Below are 20,190 nucleotides of genomic sequence, written 5' to 3'. Positions count from 1 at the left end.
CCTGAAACATAGCATCAATCCACAGTAATTACAAGTTCATATACCTGGAAAAAGCCTTGAATTGGGGGGGGGGGGCTGAAACATAGCAGCAATCCACAGCAATTACAAGTTCATATAGCTGGAAAAGAAAAAGTCTTTAAATTTGGGTGGGCCTGAAAAATAGCCGGAATCCACAGCAGTGACTAGTTCATATAGAGCTGGAAAAAGCCTTGAATTTTAGGGGGGCCTGAAAGATAGCATCAATCCACAGCAATTACAAGTTCATATACCTGGAAAAAGCCTTGAATTTCTTTTGGGGGGGGGGGCTAAAACTTAGCAGGAATCCACAGCAATTACAAGTTCATATAGAGCTGGAAAAATCCAGATATCCAGGGTGTGTACCGCCAAAACCAAGGTCAGAGACACCGAAATTCAGTAAGGTTATGTCTGCTCAATACAGTTTTTCACAGTGTGTAACCCCAAAATCTAGGTGGGAGAGCCAGAAATTCAGTCAGACTATGTCCGCTCAATACAGTTGTTCAGTGTGTAACCCTAAAACCTAGGTGGGAGAGACAGAAATTCAATTAGGCTATGTCCGCTCAATCCAGATATCCAGAGTGTGTATCCCCAAAACCTAGGTGGGAGAGACAGAAATTCAGTCAGGCTATGTCCACTCAATCCAGATATCCAGGGTGTGTAACCCCAAAACCGAGGTGGGAGAGACAGAATTTCAGTCAGGCTATGTCCACTCTTTTCAGTTTTTCATGGTGTGTAACCCCAAAACCGAGGTGGGAGACCCAGAAATTCAGTCAGGCTATATTAGCTCAATCCAATTTTTAAGGGTCTACCCCTTGTATTTTTCATTTATTTCTATGACATTATTTCAACCAATAACTCAAGCAGTACAAGCACCAGACACTGGTACTAGAACACTGAAAACTGCTATATAAATGTAGTACAACTTGCAGCCATTACTTCTCCGCCCTTTTGAGGAAACCCGCACCATTCACTTGATATACTTTCAAGGCTTTTTCTCTTCTCTTTTGCTGTAAAACACAAATCTGCTGAAGTTTCTTTGGGAGCTCAGGAGGTGGTCTCAGTGCTGAGAAACACATCTGATGTCCCTTGGCAATATGCATTAAGAGAACCATCGACCAACCAAGTGTAGTCAGTAGAGATGAGCGAACAGTAAAATATTCAATGTTCGTTATTCGTTCCGAATAGCATCTCAATATTCGACTATTTGAACGAATATCGAACCCTATTATAGTCTATGAGAGAAAATGCTTTGTTTCATGGGGATCACACCATTCGACTCAGGAGGGTCACCAAGTCCACTATCACAACTCAGCAAATGATGCCAACACCTCTAAAATGCAACTGGGACAGCAGGGGAAGCATGTCTGGGGGCATCTAAAAAGTCCCTCTATTACCCCACTATCACAGCTTAACAACTACACACTTTCCACATTCAAAAAAACCTCTATCAAAGTGGGAAAATACATGAAAACCTTCTTTACTCCCCAAATGGAAGGACACAAACCCCAATTTCAGCTCAACAAACATTAACAAGCACCCCTTTAAATCACATTCCCCATGAAAACCACAGATGGAATAGGCAATGGAAAATCCTTCAGTCGCCACCCTGAACTGTCATTGTGGATGTGTGTGTGTGTGTGTGTGTGTGTGTGTGATGTGGTAAGACCTTCCAAAATTCACATTTAAGGCCCTTAACATGAGCCCTTCCAAATTAAGTTACAGACCCTTAAGCTGAGCTACCAGCAGAAATTTAGGCCCTTCGGGGAACTTCAGCCTTCTACCTGCAGAGTTTTAGGCCCTTTAACTTAGTTCAGCCTTGCACCAGCAGAGATTTGTTGGCCCTTTGGGTGAGTTGAACCTTTAAAAAGCAGTGTTTTTGGCCCTTGGCATGAGTAGAGCCTTTAAAAAGCAGTGTTTTTGGCCCTTTGGGTGAGTGGAGCCTTTCGACTACAGTGCTTTTGGTCCTTGGCATGAGTAGAGCTTTTAGAAAGCAGGGTTTTTGGGCCTTGGAGTGAGTGGAGCCTTTAGAAAGCAGTGTTTATGACCCTTGGAGTGAGTGGAGCCTTTCGACTACAGTACTTTTGGCCCTTGGCATGAGTAGAGCCTTTAGAAAGCAGTGTTTTTGGCCCTTGGGGTGTGTGGAGCTTTTCAACTACAGTGCTTTTGGCCCTTGGAGTGAGTAGAGCCTTTCAACTACAGTGCTTTTGGCCCTTAGCATCAGTACAGCCTTTAGAAAGCTGTAGTTTTTGGCCCTTGGAGTGTGTGCAGCCTTTTGACTACAGTGCTTTTGGCCCTTGGAGTGAGTGGAGCCTTTCAACTACAGTGCTTTAGGCCCATGGCATGAGTAAAGCCTTTAGAAAGCAGTGTTTTGGGCCCTTGGGGTGAGTGGAGCCTTTCAACTACAGTGCTTTTGGCCCTTGGAGTGAGTGGAGCCTTTCAACTACAGTGCTTTTGGCCCTTGGAGTGAGTGGAGCCTTTCAACTACAGTGCTTTTGGCCCTTGGCATGAGTAGAGCCTTTAGAAAGCAGTGTTTTTGGCCCTTGGAGTGAGTCGAGCCTTTAGAAAGCAGTGTTTTTGGCCCTTGGAGTGAGTGGAGCCTTTAGAAAACAGTGTTTTTGGCCCTTGGAGTGAGTGGAGCCTTTCAACTACAGTGCTTTTGGCCCTTGGCATGAGTAAAGCCTTTAGAAAGCAGTGTTTTTGGCCCTTGGAGTGAGTGGAGCCTTTCGACTACAGTGCTTTAGGCCCTTGGCATGTGTAGGGCCTTTAGAAAGCAGTGTTTTTGGCCCTTGGGGTGAGTGGAGCCTTTCAACTACAGTGCTTTTGGCCCTTGGAGTGAGTGGAGCCTTTAGAAAGAAATGTTTTTGGCCCTTGGAGTGAGTGGAGCCTTTCAACTACAGTGCTTTTGGCCCTTGGAGTGAGTGGAGCCTTTCGACTACAGTGCTTTTGGCCCTTGGCATGAGTAGAGCCTTTAGAAAGCAGTGTTTTGGCCCTTGGAGTGAGTGGAGCCTTTCAACTACGGTGCTTTTGTCCCTTGGAGTGAGTGGAGCCTTTAGAAAGCAGTGTTTTTGGCCCTTGGAGTGAGTGGAGCCTTTCGACTACAGTGCTTTTGGCCCTTGGCATGAGTAGAGCCTTTAGAAAGCAGTGTTTTTGACCCTTGGGGTGACTAGAGCCATGCAGCAGCCGTGTTTAATTTTTTGGCCCTTGGGGTGACTAGAGCCATGCAGCAGCAGTGTTTTATTTTTTGGCCCTTGGGGTGACTAGAGCCATGCAGCAGCAGTGTTTCATGTTTTGGCCCTTTTGGTGACTAGAGCCATGCAGCAGCAGTGTTTCATTTTTTGGCCCTTGGAGTGACTAGAACCATGCAGCAGCAGTGATTTATTTTTTGGACCTTGGGGTGAATAGAGCCATGCAGCAGCAGTGTTTTATTTTTTGGCCCTTGGGGTGACTAGAGCCATGCAGCAGCAGTGTTTTATTTTTTGGCCCTTAGGGTGACTAGAGCCATGCAGCAGCAGTGTTTTATTTTTTGGCCCTTGGGGTGACAAGAGCCATGCAGCAGCAGTGTGTTATTTTTTGGCCCTTGGGGTGACTAGAGCCATGCAGCAGCAGTGTTTCATTTTTTGGCCCTTGGGGTGACCCCTAAAAAATTAGACTTCAGGCCCTTGGGTGAGCCCTAAAACATTAATTTTCAGGCCTTTGGGGTGAGCTCTAGAACATTAATTTTCAGGCCCTTGGGGGAGCCCTAGAACATTAATTTTCAGGCCCTTGGGGAGAGCCCTAAAACATTAATTTTCAGGCCCTTTGGGGAGCCCTAAAACATTAATTTTCAGGCCCTTGGGGTGAGCCCTAAAAAATTAGATTTCAACCCCTTGGGGTGAGCCCTAAAAAATTATTTTGCAGGCACTTGGGCTGGAGCCCTAAAAAATTGAGTTGCAACCCGCTGGGGGGGGGGAGAGATAATGGAAATATATATATATATATATATATATATATATATATATATATATATATATTTTATATTAAAAAAAAAAAATCACATGCAGAATTAGGGGCTGGGGTTGTAGGAGGAGGAGGAGGAGTATGAGGAGGAAGAGAAAATTGTTTGCTGACTGCATCTCTCCAGTACCTGGGCTCTGGAGTGGATACCCAGCTGCTTATCATGTCCTCACCCATGTCCCCTGCTGCTGCTGGCAGCCCCTCTCCAGTACCTGGACTGTGGAGTGGATATACAGCTGGGTATCCACATCCTAGCCCACGTCGCCTGCTCATGATGACGAAGGACATTCGTGGCATCCCCTCTACAGTAGCTGGACCGTGGACTAGACACCCAGCTGGGTGTGCACGTCCACATCCTCTGCTGCTACTGACGAGAGGCAATGCTGGCAGCCCCTCTCCAGTACCTGGACTGTGAACTACACACCCAGCTGGGTATGTACGTCCACATCCTCGCCCCCTGCTGCTACTGAGAGGCAATGCTGACAGCCCCTCTCCAGTAGCTGGACTGTGGGGTGGATATACAGCTGAGTATGCACGTCCACGTCCTCGCGCACGTACCCTGCTGCTACTGACGAGAGGCAATGCTGGCAGCCACTCTCCAGTAGCTGGACTGTGGACTACACACCCAGCTGGGTATGCACGTCCACGTCCTCGCCCACATCCCCTGCTGCTACGCTGCATGATTTAATAGCTAGTTAGCTAGCTAGCTAACGATTATTGAGCTCTGAAAAGAGCTGTTATTATTCAGAATTCCTGCCTAACCAAAGCACTGTATCACACTGACAGTCTTATTCCACACTCTCCCTATCCAAAACTGAAATGACACGAATAGGGCGGCGGCCGTTCTTATGAATTGGGAGGTCACATGTTTTCAGCAGCCAATGGTTTTTTTTCAATTTTTTTCACTGCCTCCGTTGTCTTAGTTCCTGTCCCACCTCCCCTGCGCAGTTATTGGTGCAAAAAAAGCGCCAGGGAAGGTGGGAGTGGACACAAATTTTTACTGCGTATGCGGCCTTGTATTTGATTGTGAACGAATACATCGAACGCCATGATATTTCATTGAATACCTATTCGATCAAACGGTGTTCGCTCATCTCTAGTAGTCAGCTAGCATAGCATCAAGCATGGCTAAACACAGAGAAAAAAGGTGTACCACTTCCAGAGATAGTAACTTCAGTGCTGCAGTTGCCAATGGACAGTCACACCAGATGTTCGGATTGTCCTTCATTAAAGTTTCCTTATACTTTAGGAAAGAAACTTGTGAGGGTGAAAGGTTGAGAGATATGACATCGAACAATCCTTAACTGTACTTGTGTGACTGGGAAGAAAGCCACCAGTTTCCATTGAGAATAGGTAGACATCAGCGACCTGAGTATCAAATATATTGTTTAGTATCACACCGTATTGAGGGGAAGTGGTTCAACAGAGGGAGAGACAGTAAAAGGACCCAAAAAGAGACCCTGGGATGGGGTAAGGGTGGGATGACTCTGTTGGGAAGATTAGGCATGTTGGGAGGAAGGAGGGGCAGACCAGACTCTTGGGTATTGTTAGGATTGTGCAGTAACTGCGGCCATGATCAGGGCGTCGCTGTCTGTTCCTCTGCACAGTCCAGGGTTGCAAGGGTTAATCTGCCTTGCAGCAGCCGGGCGTGGTCGACTGGTTGATCGACATGTGTGCCGCTCGGATTGGGCAGCTGGGCTATTTGCTGGTGACCGCCCCTTTCCTATATAAGGGGACTGGTCTGTACGCCCGGCGCTCTAAGATCAAATCCCAAATCAAATCTGATACCTGAATTGATGTGTGTGTGGGTGCTTGGGTTCCAGCCTGTAATTACTCAGTGGCCCTAGTTAGAAAAATCCCCAGAAACAGCAATGCCATTTGTAGTTGGGCAGCATGCTGCCTTGTGTGTGAATTGTGCGAAAGCTCACTAGGCCATTGCTGTGTCAGTCACTGTTCACACTGACCAGTTGTTAGGCTGTATCTGCATTGGGGGTTGGGTGGCTGGAAGCACACAGGGTTTGTTGGTCTCTGGCTAGTCCAGGAGTGCTGGATAGCCAGTGTTTATTTGTAGCGGCTGCGCTGACCGCACAGGACAGCGCACCTGGTCCTTATTTAGCTGGAAAAGCTAACAAAGCGCACCTGGTCCTTATTTAGCTGGCAGACAGTGTTCACACCAGGTCTTTAGCAGTCAGTAGCCCAGAGGGCTCCACAGGGTTTTTCAGTTTAGTTTTTTTTAATAAATCCTGCTGACCATAACAGTATCTTAGAGCCAGAGCCCTGCCGCAATATGACTTCGTCTTCACAATTGGCGAGTCTTGTCAATAGTCTGAACACATGCCTGGGAGCGGTGGAGCAACACTTGCAGCAATCTCCACCAGCTGCCCCAATTAATTTTTCTGACCTATCACAAGGGTTAGTTCAGGCTATGGCTCAGTTGGTTGGTAGTCTGCCGACCCCTGCAGTGTCAGCGTGTCGTCTCCTGCCTCTGGAGCGGTATGCGGGTGAGCTGCAGGGATGTCGGGGATTCATTCACCATTGTAAAACATACATTGAAGCCTGTCCCAGTCTCGTCCCAGATGAGAAATCTACAGTGGCCTTTGTGGTTTCCTTGCTCACTGGGAGAGCCTTGGCCTGGGTCACCCCGTTAAAATAACGGGATGCAGCAGACTTGGCTACACTAGACACGCTGTGTGAAGCACTACGCCTGGTGTTTCATGGCCCAGTGCCCCAGTCCACCTATGCCTCTCAGCTCTTACGTTTAAAGCAAGGCCAGAGCTCGGTAGCAGACTTTGCTATCGAGTTTCGAACCTTGGCATCCGAGCTGGATTGGCCAGACAAGGTACTGGTGGCAATCTTTTGGGAAGGTTTGTCCTCAAATATAAAGGACGGACTAGCAGGCCGAAAGCCTTCTACCTCCCTCTCTGCCCTAATAAATTCAGCTACTCGTGTGGATACACAGTTGTCTGATAGGAGAGTGGAGCGGGGGCTCGAGCATAATCTGCCAAGTTCCAGTCCCAAGGCAGAGTGCTGATCTGCGGCGACCTAAACGCCAGAACTGGCACAGAGAAAGACTTCCTGTCCTCTGATGGAAACCTGCACATCCCGGTAGGCGAGGTCCACCACCTGGAGTCTGCACAGAGAAGAAGAAATAGCTATGACATAGTCGTCAACAAGAGCGGGAGACAGCTGCTGAACCTGTGCCGGAGTCTGGGACTGTACATAATGAACGGGCGTACCAGAGGGGACTCTCAGGGACGCTTCACACTAAACTCCCACGTGGGCAACAGCGTGGTGGACTATGTCATCACAGACGCAGACCCAGCAGACATAGATGCTCTCATAGTCACCCCTGAGACACACCTGTCAGGCCACAACCAGATCCTGCTGTACATGAGATCCACTGCCAAGCCACTCACACAGCAGCCCCACCATATTGGTCTCTACAACCTACCATCCTTTAAATGGGCCAGCCACCGGGCTACTGAATACACCAATGCGGCTAACCAACCCGAAATCAAGGAACTGCTCACAAACTTCTATATGAGTTCCTACCAGCCAGACCAACAAGGGGTCACACGAGCAGTGAAGGACTTCAATAACATCCTGTACACCATGGCAGAACTAGCAGGCCTGAAACAGACAAAGCCCAAGGGACCGACTAACAAACAGTCTCACAAATGGTTTGACAGCGACTGCAAGGCTCTACACTGTTCTCTAAGGGCAGTCTCCAACCAAAAACACAGAGACTCCAACAACAGAGAGACGAGGGAAGCCTACAACAATCTATGCAAGCAATACAAAGGCATCCTCAGAGAGAAGAAACAGAAGTACCTCTCCCACAAAATAGAGCAACTAGAAGACTCCCTCCAGGACAGCTCATTCTGGGAGACCTGGCACCACATGGGCACAAAGCCCAAGAAAAACTCCCTCCACATCCAAAATGGCAATATCTGGCTCAACTACTTCAGAGGTCTCTACAAAAACATCCCAGAAGAAGAACTAACCCCAGAACAGCATCAGATAATCACCAAACTCAGGGACATGGAGAAAGTCATCAAAGACTTCCAGAACCCTCTGGACTCGCCAATCACCATAAAAGATATACAGGCTTTTGCCCTGCTGAAAGGCAAAAAGGCCAGTGGCCCTGACGGCATCCTACCAGAGATGATCAAATACAGCCCTCCAGCAATACACGCGGCACTGGCAAAGCTATTCACCCTCGTGCTCAATGCTGGACACTTCACCGAAGACTGGAACAAAGGCCTCACAACCCCCCTCTACAAGAATGGAGACCATTATGACCCCAAAAACTACAGAGGGATCTGCGTCAGCAGCACGCTGGGGAAGCTGTTCAACAGCATCATCAACAACAGAATCCTCACCTTCCTCACACAACACGGGGTCCTCAGCAAGAGCCAAGCAGGGTTCATGCCAAACCACCGCACCACAGACCATATCCACACCCTGCACAGCCTCATCAAGACGCACGTCCACAACACCAGAAGAGGCAAGATATTCACCTGCTTCGTGGACTTTAAGAAGGCGTTTGATTCAGTATGGCACCCAGGCCTGCTCCTGAAACTCTTAGAAAGTGGAATAGGAGGAAGAACATATGACGTCATCAAGAGCTCCTACACCGGAAACCAATGCAGTGTGAAGGTGAATGCGAAAAGGACAGCATACTTCCAACAGGCATGAGGGGTCAGACAAGGCTGTAGCCTGAGCCCAACGCTCTTAAACATCTACATCAATGAACTGGCTACAGCCCTGGAGGCCTCACCAACCCCAGGCCTCACCCTGAACAATCGGGAAGTGAAGTTCCTGCTATACGCCGATGACCTCCTACTCCTGGCCCCCACCGAGAAAGACCTCCAAGAAAGCCTGTCAGTGCTGGAAAAATTCAGCACCACATGGGCTCTACCCATCAACCACAAGAAGACCAAAGTCATGGTACTTCAGAAGAAAGGCCACAATAAATTCTCCACCCCACAATTCACACTGATCGGCTCCACACTGGAGAAAACCAACAGCTACACCTACCTGGGGCTGGAGCTCAGCCAATCAGGAAGCTTTAAAGCAGCAATAGAAATCCTGAAAGCAAAAGCCTGCAGAACCTTCCATGCCATCAGAAGACAACTGTACCACCTCAAACCACTGGTGAGGGTCTGGCTGAAGATATTTGATGCAGTCATCTCCCCGATCCTCCTCTATGGCAGTGAGGTTTGGGATCCAGCCACCTACCCAGACCAGTCAAAGTGGGATTCCAGCCCAACAGAGAACTTCTACCTGGAGTTCTGCAAGTACCTGCTCCATGTCCATCGCAGCACCGCCAACATGGCCTGCAGGGCAGAGCTAGGCAGACTTCCCCTATGGCTGACCATGCAGAAGAGGGTGCTATCATTCTGGACTCACATACAGGACAGCAGTCCTGGCTCTTACCACCACCAAGCCTGGCTGAGCCACAGAGCCCAGAGAAAAACTGATATCCTCCAACCAAGCATCAGCCATCTGCCAAGCCAAAACCCCCAACATGCCCTGAACAAGGCTCAAATAAAAGGAGTCATTGAGACAAAGAGCGGTACATCGAGGAATGGAGAAGCGCAATAAATAACTCCAAGAAACTCACCGTGTACCAGTCACTGCAAAGAGACTACACCATGGCCACCTACCTGGTGAGAATACGCCACCCCAAACACAGACAGACCCTGAGCCGGTACAGACTGAGCGCCCACAACCTGGAGATGGAGACGGGGCAACACAGGCAGACGTACAAGCCACGGGAGAATAGACTGTGCCAGCACTGTGACGAGGGGGCCCTAGAAGACAAGACCCACTTCCTGCTACACTGCACCAAATACTCAGCTGTGAGGGGCATCTACTACCAAAAACTCTCTGCCCACATCCCAGACTTCATATCTGCAGACGAGAAGAGGAAACTCTACATCCTACTGGGAGAAGAAGAGACCACTGTGGAGATCGCTGCCCAATACGTGTCCAGCTGTCACCAAACAAGAGGAAGATGAGACTCCATGGACTGTTATACCCCAAACCACCTGCCCCATCCCACCCCACCTCCCCATATAGCGGTCACCAACTAAGAGGAAGATGAGACTCTACGGACTGTTATACCCCAAACCTCCTGCCCCATCCCACCCCACCTCCCCATATAGCGGTCACCAACTAAGAGGAAGTTGAGACTCCATGGACTGTTATACCCCAAATCAGCCACCCCCCACCCCCTTACTCTCGCCCTCGACTCCAACACCCCCCTCCCACACACACACACTTTACTAGCTTTGGCAATGCCAAATATCCATTCGGACGTGCCAATAAAGCCTATTTGATTTGATTTGATGTCACAGAGGGGGGTCATAAAATCTACCACTGCCTCGCCTGTTGAGGAGTCCACGGAACCTATGGACACCTCCCGTGCTTCCACTCCTGGTGGCAGCAGGAGTAGGAAAATCAGGGGGGTAATTTGTTACCGTTGCAACAGGCCAGGGCATATTGCTCCTCAATGCTCGACCCCACTGGAAAAGAAGGCTAGCCAAGTGTCCATCGGGGTGGGTTACTTGGTACACAAAAGTCCCATAATCGTGTCCATTTCCCAGTAGCCCTTAAGCTGGGTAATGGTTGGGTAAATACTAGAGCAATGATAGACTCTAGGGCCATGGGGAATTTCATGTCTGCCAAATTCGCCCAGCAAAATGGTATTCCCATGAGAGCTCTTAAGACCCCCATAAACATTACGGTGGTTGATTGGTCTCAAATTCGGCCGCAGATACGATTTGAGACGCCACCGTTGCTTCTGCGGAGTAAAACACTGCATACAGAGAAGCTCTCTTTTTACATCTTGGAGGACTTAACTGATGCAGTGATGCTAGGTCTCCCATGGTTACGCCGGCACTCACCAGTCATAGACTGGAGGCAAGGGGAGATTAATAAGTGGAGTCCTGAGTGCAAGGGAAGGTGTATGGAGCTATACCAGCAGCTGTCCCTCCAGTGAGGCCTTCAAAGCAGGAGGTCTTACCCTCTCAGCCTGCAGAGGTCTTTACTATAAATGCTACTAAGACTCTGCCGGTACCTAGGTCTCAAAATTACTCCACTGACCTGTTGCCAAGGGCAACGCTGCCTCAAGGCAGAAGCAGGAGGCGTAAATCTGCAATAAAGTCTCACTGTCCCCTGCCATCAGGTGCCAGGGAGGGTTTTTGCCTGAAAGGGAAAGCTAGGGAAAAACCTAACACTAAGCTGAATGTTGGCACAGTTTCTGGGCAGAATAAAGGGACTAGACTTGTACACACCCCTGACTTGCCAAGTCCTGTACTAAATTGCAAAGTTCCATGGCCTATCTGTTTTGACATGAGGCAGGCCAAGGGCAGGAGCGGAGCAACAGTTTATAGCAGACATAGGTCAGGGACAGACCTGTCCCCAAGAGATCGTGTCTGGCTCACTCCTCGCCATTTTCGTCTCTGACCCGGAGACGCATGGCGTCGTTGCGCCGTGGAGGGGGTAGTGTTAGGATTGTGCAGTAACTGCGGCCATGATCTGGGCGTCGCTGTCTGTTCCTCTGCACAGTCCAGGGTTGCAAGGGTTAATCTGCCTTGCAGCAGCCGGGCGTGGTCGACTGGTTGATCGACATGTGTGTCGACCAATGGATGCTCGGACTGGGCAGCTGGGCTACTTGCTGGTGACTGCCCCTTGCCTATATAAGGGGGCTGGTCTGGACGCCGGGTGCTCTAAGATCAAATCCCAAATCAAATCTGATACCTGAATTGATGTGTGTGTGTGCACGCGCGCGCGCTTGGGTTCCAGACTGTAATTACTCAGTGGCCCTAGTTAGAAATATCCCCAGAGACAGCAATGCCATTTGTAGTTGGGCAGCATGCTGCCTTGTGTGTGAATTATGTGAAAGCTCACTAGGTCATTGCTGTGTCAGTCACTGTTCACACTGACCAGTTGTTAGGCTGTAGCTGCATTGGGGGTTGGGTGGCTGGAAGCACACAGGGTTTGTTGGTCTCTGGCTAGTCCAGGAATGCTGGCTAGCCAGTGTTTATTTGTAGCGGCTGTGCTGACCGCACAGGACACTGGGAATGTTAACAGAGCGCACCTGGTCCTTATTTAGCTGGCAGTGACAGTAACTGTCAGACAGTGTTCACACCAGGTCTTTAGCAGTCAGTAGCCCAGAGGGCACCACAGGGTTTTTCAGTTTAGTTTTTTTTTTTTAAATAATTCCTGCTAACCATAACAGGTATGAACACGACTGCAGGTAGTGGCTGACCGGCTGCTGTAAAAGCAAGGGGGCGTGCTTGAATTTTTTATTTTTTTTTTTTTTGGGGGGGGGGCAGAAAAATAGCAGCAATCCACTGCATTTACAAGTCCATATAGCTGAAAAAAAAACTTGAATTTTGTTGTTTCTTGAAAAATTGCAGCAATCCACTGCAGTTAATTCATGCTATAAACATGCAAAGCAGCTTTTCAGGCTGTGTAGCCACAAAACAAGGATGCAGAGCAATTAGGTCAGACTATGTACCCTCAATCCAGATATCCAAGGTGTGTAACCCCAAAACCTAGGTGGGAGAGACAGAAATTCAGTCAGACTATGTCCGCTTAATCCAGATATCCAGGGTGTGTAACCCCAAAATCGAGGTGGGAGAGACAGAATTTCATTTAGGCTATGTCCACTCTTTTCAGTTTTTCACGGTGTGTAACCCCAAAACTTAGGTGGGAGACCCAGAAATTCAATCAGGCTATATCAGCTCAATCCAATTTTTAAGGGTCTACCCCTAAAGCTAAGTGTGATACACAGCAATTCAGTCAGGCTATATCAGCTCAATCCAATTTTTAAGGGTCTACCCCCTACAGCTAAGTGTGATACACAGCAATTCAGTCAGGCTATATCAGCTCAATCCAATTGTTAAGGGTCTACCCCCTAAAGCAGGGGTCGGCAACCCCTGGCACGCGTGCCAAGAGTGGCACGCGAGGCATATTTTGCTGGCACGGCAGCCAGCCTGCAACCTTCATGCACTAAATTGAGAGAGAGAGCGTCCTTTCAGAAGCTCGGCTAAAGCCGAGGTGTAGGACACACCCCCTTCCCTCCCTGCCACCAATCAGAGATGAGCCTCTCAGCCTCTCACTGCACAGGATAAGGGCTCCCTGGACCTGCTGCTACATGTGAGGAGGAGCTCCTGCCGTCTGCAGCCCTGAGGAGGAGAGGAGCAAAGTGAAAGTAAAAACACCAGGTACATGTGTGTTACTAACTATTCTTATTAATGTCAGGCATTTGGGGTTATTAATTTAGTGTTAGTAACTCCATGTGCCTCACATTAATAACAGTTAACCCCATCATATCCCTCATATTAACCCCTGTGTGGCTCACATAAGGGTTACTGATGTGTGAGACATATAGGGGTACTAATAAAGGACCTATATAATGAAGATGTTCACTTATTACCTCCATATGTCTCACATATCAGTATCCCTTATGTAAAGCACACAGTTGGTTAATGTGAGGGACATGATGGGGTTAACTGCTATTAATATGAGTTACTAAGCTGTAATGTACATGACCAGACTTTTTATCCACAACTTTGGATAAGAGTACAGACCTATACATTTCAATTGACCCATATATACAGCAATTTTTTGTGGCTGTGTATCTGGGCCAAAATGTCCAGTTTTTAAAATCGGACACAGAGTACTGCATGTCCGACTCTGTGTCCGATTTAAAGAAAACGGTTTTGCGGCGGAGAGCATAAAACGCTCACCGACGCTCACGACCTGCAGGTTTCCGTCTCCTGCCTCTGTTTTGTGCAGGAAACGGAAACCTGCAGAACGGAGACCGGGCGCAGATGTGAACGAGCCCTTAGGCTCAGAAAAACGCAGCAAAAGTTTCATCAGTTTATGATTTGGAGCCCATAGTAGGGGTATGTGTTTCCCCTCAAAATGGGCGTGTGCCAGTGCCGTAAGGATTGGGTCTCCCGAGGGGAAAGTCATTTGCATCCATCTTGAAAGTTGTATGGCTCTATAATATGTAGGTATTGCGTGGCCCTTGGGAAATATGGCAACAATATGGACAAAAATTGGCGCCTTTACCTTCACCAATTATGCCCATATCAGCGATACCAGCGATTCTAGGAAAATACTCTCAAGCAGATCATGGTTTCTGGTCTAAACTAGACGCTTTTAACATTAAAGATTTGGTAGCTGATGGGAAACCGATTTCGCTCACTTCCCTTCAGCAACTACTCCCTAACATCAAGCTAAACTTCCTTACCTATAACACTTTCCAGAACTGGCTCATGTCAACTCTGCAAATTGGCTCTATTTCTAGACGTTTGACCTCTTTTGAGACACAATTGACATCTGGTAATCGAATTTTTAGAAAGATATCTCACTTGAAATCAACACTAGTCAATGTGCAGTCTATGTCTAAACCAAACTTTCTCATCTCTTGGGAGAAAGATCTTCAAACTGTTTTTACTGATGAGGAAGTAAACTCTATCATGAGAAACTCGCATGGTTTTTCCAGATGTGTGCGACTCCAAGAATCGCATTTTAAAATTTTGTCAAGGTGGTATAGAACCCCTGAACGACTTCACGCTCTTAATCTCTCCGACACTGACATTTGTTGGAGATGTCAGAAACAAAAAGGATGTATGTTGCACATTTGGTGGATTTGTGAGTTGATCAAACCCTTTTGGGAGAATGTCGAAGAGCGGATCTCTAAAATATTAGCCAAAAGCATTGTTCTTACTCCAGACTTAGTCCTGCTATCCAAGCCTTCCCCTCATTTTATTCCTTCAAGACATAATTTAGCCACACATTTGATAGAAGCAGCAAAATCTTTATTACCTCTCTTTTGGTTGCAAACACAAACACCCTCCATTCAACTATGGCTTGAAAAAGTACATCAAATAGCAAGATACGAAGAGTTAATCAGGTGGAAACTACGCTCCAGAGAGACCTACCTGAAAATTTGGTCCCCCTGGTGGTCCATTTGCGACACTCTAGCATGAACACTAGTCAGTTTTCCTCTCTAATACCTTTGCTCAAGCAAACTACACCCCTCTGTGCATTCTGCCCCCCCACCCCACCTTCCTCCTCTTCCTCATCCTGCACCGATTCCCTTATCCGCCCTTACCCCACATACCCTCTTCCATCTATACGATATTATAGTAAGTGACTGTTTACTATTATTTCATTGCCTATTGTGAAGAAAAAGACAAATTGTGAGCTCCAGTTATTTCAGTTTAATGAATCTTTCTGCTCATTTTTCTGTACAGTTATTGAATGCATATCTTACATTGTATAATGGTGCGTTTCTGTATTCAATGATACTCTGTTTCCTTTTCATTTCCTCATTTGTGAACTTAACAAATGTTGTAAAATTTTCAATAAAATCAGAATTTAAAACAAGAAAAACGCAGCAAAATATTCAACAAAAAAGCTGTGTTCTCACAACGTGGGGGCCTCAGCCTTAGGCTAAAGCCCCACGTTGCAGAAACAGTTTTTTTTTTGTTGCAGATTTTGCTGTGTTTTTTGAGCCGAAGCCTGGAGTAGATTGAGCAGGAGGGAGACATATAAGAAGCTTTCTATATATTTCCCGTTCCTTTTCTAGCCATTCTTGGCTTTGATGGAAAAAAAACGCAGCTAAATCTGCAACAAAAAAAGCTGCATTTTTGTAATGTGGGGCCTCAGCCTTGGTGTGATTCTATTGGGTGGTGACACTGTAACTAGATGCAATTATAGTCAAATCCAGTTCCTGGGCACCAGTGCGGTCACTTTGGTGTAAGTGTGACACCCATTAATTCCTGGCTGGGGTTTTGCGGTTACTGCACCGCCAGGAACTAAAAGTGACTGAAATTAATCTGTGTTTCACTTACAGAAAACTGAAGGGCCAAGGGACTGGATGGAGCATCCAGGTACATTGTGTGTCAGCGCTTTACAGGTATGACCTTACTCTGCTCCCAGTCACATACATTACCACTAATTGTGGGTTACATATGTTACATTGCTTCTAATGGAAAAGAACATCTGTATCCAGGCAAATAGTAGTAAGCGCATGTGGCTGGGAGCGCAGTATGACAGCACCCCTATGTTGTGGTTTGTGCTATATGACTTTAGTGTAGGTGTCATCAGCTTTACAATTATTGCCCGGCACTCCGAGGACCTCATCTTTGATTTTTTTATTTAAATCGGCACGCCGAACAAAAAAGGTTGCCTACCCCTGCCCTAAAGCTAAGTGGGAGACCCAGAAATTCAGTCAAGCTATATCAGCTCAATCCAATTTTTAAGGGTCTACCCCCTACAGCTAAGTGTGATACACATCAATTCAGTCACTCTATATCAGCTCAATCCAATTTTTAAGGGTCTACCCCCTAAAGCTAAGTGTGATACACAGCAATTCAGTCAGGCTATATCAGCTAAATCCAATTTTTAAGGGTCTACCCCCTACAGCTAAGTGTGATACACATCAATTCAGTCACTCTATATCAGCTCAATCCAATTTTTAAGGGTCTTCCCCCTTAAAGCTAAGTGTGATACACAGCAATTCAGTCAGGCTATATCAGCTAAATCCAATTTTTAAGGGTCTACCCCCTACAGCTAAGTGTGATACACATCAATTCAGTCACTCTATATCAGCTCAATCCAATTTTTAAGGGTCTACCCCCTAAAGCTAAGTGTGATACACAGCAATTCAGTCAGGCTATATCAGCTAAATCCAATTTTTAAGGGTCTACCCCCTACAGCTAAGTGTGATACACATCAATTCAGTCACTCTATATCAGCTCAATCCAATTTTTAAGGGTCTTCCCCCTTAAAGCTAAGTGTGATACACAGCAATTCAGTCAGGCTATATCAGCTAAATCCAATTTTTAAGGGTCTACCCCCTACAGCTAAGTGTGATACACAGCAATTCAGTCACGCTATATCAGCTCAATCCAATTTTTTGTTCAATCCAGTATTGTTTGCACTCCATGATGTGAACTATGCCTTTGTCTCTTGAAAAGCAACCCAACATGAAGTCAGCCCTGTGTGCCAGTGTGTTACTTGGCATGACTTTTGTGCCCCCAACTGAAAGGGTCATTCTCCATTTCCTCCATTTTCCACTCCCCTTCACACCATCTGTGGTGAAGCAATGGGAGGCACTGAAGTGCACCCTCAAGCCTTGTGTGGGACAGTGACATCAAATGGCACTCCATCCCCCTCGTCATCCTCCGCCAGCCAACGGTGCGAAGATGAGAGGAGTGTGCTCTGAATGTTTTCTGCCTAGCAGAGGCTACTTCTCGCTTACAAAAATGGCCACACTTTGAACAGTATATCAGGCACAATGGTGTAGGTTTCAAAGAACCTTTGCACATAGAAGTTGAAAATGTGGGCCATGTGTGGACCGTGTTTGAGTCTGGCAAGCTCAAGATCTGCTACCAGGTTCCTTCCATTATCACACAAGACAAACATGCCTGGCCCCAGGTGTATCAGGGAAAAACACATTGCCATCTCAGCCAGGATGGCATCCCTGAACTCGGAGACAGTGTGCTGTCTGTCCCCCAAGTTGATGAGCTTCAGCACGTCCTGCTGACATCTCCCCCACGCCAGTGTTACAGCGTTTACCGCTTGTAGCTGGGGTGGAGGTTGTAGCATAGTAGGCTTTCAGTTAACTCCTGCCATGAATTTTGGGCTGGGAGAGGAGATAGGCCAACCCAGTTTGCATCCCGGGCCCAGACTCCACTGCATTCACCCTGCCTGTTATTAAAGATAAGCAGCATCCCTGACCACAGGCGCTTGTCCATGCGTCGGTGGTCAAGTGGACCTTGCAGCAAAGTGCGGAGCTCTGGGCCCGACTGATGTTATGGGACACGTGCAGGCGCAAGGCGGGGACAGCACACCAAGAGAAGTAGTAACGGCTAGGCCCAGCATAGGGAGGTGCCCCAGCTGCCATCTGGTGACGGAAGGCCTGGATATTCAGAAGCATAAACGCCAACATCTCCAGGGCCAGCAGTTTTGAGATGAGGCCGCTAAAGGCTTTGGCATGTGGGTGGCTTGTGCTGTACTTCTGCCTGCAATGAAACGCCTGGGAGATGGGGAGTGGCTGGGAAGTGGCGCATGATGGTGCAGGCCAAAAGGGCGGGTGAGGGTGAATTCCCCAATGTGCCAGAGATAGATGTGTAGGTGTCCTTGCATCATATCCTTGCGCCATACGTGGCTGGATTGCACTTTCATTTTGTGCCAAAATGTGGCAAAAACAGTGATCCCTCAGCTAATCCTCCCAGACCTAGGAATAAGTCGCAACAGGGTAGAGTTTTGCATGCCTTTGTCTCTAGCCGTTTTTGCTGCTTAGCTTCCCTCCACATCTACACTGCTTTCACCCCTAGATATCACCCCAGTTTATGCCTCTGCTTCTAGCCACCTTTTTTGTTGATTTAGCTTCCCTCCACATCTTCTGCCCCTACGGGGGCTCACCCGAGGGCTCAAGAACCTCTGGGGGTCTTCCTTATTCTGGTGAGTATCCCTTTCCTTATCTTTTCGATTTCTAGATCTAGGGGCATCACTATCGGACCCCTCATATTCCGAACTCGATGAATCAGTGTCTGTCTCCTTCCTAGATTTTCCTTTATTGGGGAAATAAATAAATCCCCCCCCCGTAAAGTCCTCTTGGTCACGTTTATACTGAAAGTGCTTACACTCCTTCATATAAACCATAAAACGCTCCACTGTTTGCTGCAGAGTAACTTCCCTATGTTCAAAATCTGCATTTGCAGAACATTTCTTTGTTAATTCAATTTGTTCCTTTAGTTCCTGACTAGTCTTAGCCAGAACCAATTTTTCCTCTTCCAGCAATAATTTCATCAGTCTAATAGATGATTCCATAGTAATTCTAAGACCTCGTGGGACAATGTTTTTTTTTAATATATGCCTCGAGGGTCTGTGCCTCCCAAAATGATCTTAAATGGTCCTTATAGATACGGGTAAGTCTCCTAAAGGATGCAGAAATGGACAGATTAAGGGTATGTGTTGGTAAATCCCCCTCTGAAAAGGCTTCCCTGGTGTCCGTAAGCCACCTCTCAGTGTCTAGACTATTGGTCAAAAAACCTGCCATAACCAAAATCCTACTAGCTATTATAAAGAGTACCCAAAAGAATATATTCAAGTTTTACGTGCCCAAATTGTGAAAACAAAAAAGAAAGGATAGGTAGCTAACTAACACGGACGTATTAAAAATAACTTTTATTGATATATATTAAAAGCACAAAATGTCCAAAGACGTATTAAATCAAAATTAATGATAGTAAAAAACCACCAAAATCAACAGAAGTGGTGATATTATGACAACTCTCCCAGGAGGGGGTAGGGATATGGGCACCCTGCACAGTATAAACTAATCCCTCACTAGGAGTATATTTCTATCACTACTGTGGATGGTTTAATAAGGGGGAGTACAGGAACAACAGCCCTGTCTAAGCTGCCTTCATTGTTTGTTAGACCCAGCAGCAATTCACTTCACTGTTTATTCCATGTCCATAAACTAAAGCTACAAAGCGTTACTTTGTTTGTTTAAACGCTAGAGCTCTATGCCGTGTATTTTAATTGCCTGAAAGCAGACTTCCTACAGACTAAATGCAAAGTGTCCAGGTACACTGGCCTGCCTGAAGGCTAATTAACATATCAAAATTGAATTGCCTTTGTGCAGGTAAATAACAGCCTAGATTCGCTAAAGGCTAAATAAATTGCCAAGATTAGATTGCTGACGAGTTTCAACATACTGACACCTTCCCTATCAGCATGAATCATCAGAGGCTTAAATTGTACACAGGAGATCAGCTGACCACTATCATAATTTCATTAGCGTCTCTTAGTTCACCTCCTGCTCCCTCCCCCGGCATTGATGTTTAGCCAAAGGGGGAGCGAGAAAATGCCGAGTTTAAATTTACAAGGCCCCGCCCCCTATCTTGCAATGTACCCAATCAGCATACATGAGCCAGGCCGACAATACTGATGGCTGGCATGTGACGTCACGCCTCTATTGTGCATGCACAGGCAAGCACCAATCAGAAGTCAGAGGTGTGTTGTAGCTCCGTCTAGCCGACTCTGCCCCTTGCTTCCTATTCACTGAATGGCCTCGACAAGCCAATAGAGCTGCAAGGAAGGCTGCTCTTATTCCAATACAAGCCCATGCCTCTC

The 20,190-nt window shown here is 47.1% G+C and overlaps 1 protein-coding gene and 1 pseudogene across 1 annotated transcript in view; both read right to left on the bottom strand.

Annotated features, from left to right (window-relative positions):
- The window catches only part of CACNA1S (calcium voltage-gated channel subunit alpha1 S), a 676,496-nt gene that overhangs the window by 61,495 nt on the left and 594,811 nt on the right, over positions 1 to 20,190 (bottom strand). The gene's annotated exons all lie outside the window — the stretch shown is intronic.
- LOC142196174 (piRNA biogenesis protein EXD1-like) lies at positions 951 to 18,879 on the bottom strand (annotated as a pseudogene).

This window comes from Leptodactylus fuscus, chromosome 2 (assembly GCF_031893055.1).
Source record: "Leptodactylus fuscus isolate aLepFus1 chromosome 2, aLepFus1.hap2, whole genome shotgun sequence".
NCBI lineage: Eukaryota > Metazoa > Chordata > Amphibia > Anura > Leptodactylidae > Leptodactylus > Leptodactylus fuscus.
The sequence above is the reverse complement of the archived record's forward strand: the minus strand, read 5'-3'. Positions and strand labels throughout refer to the sequence as shown.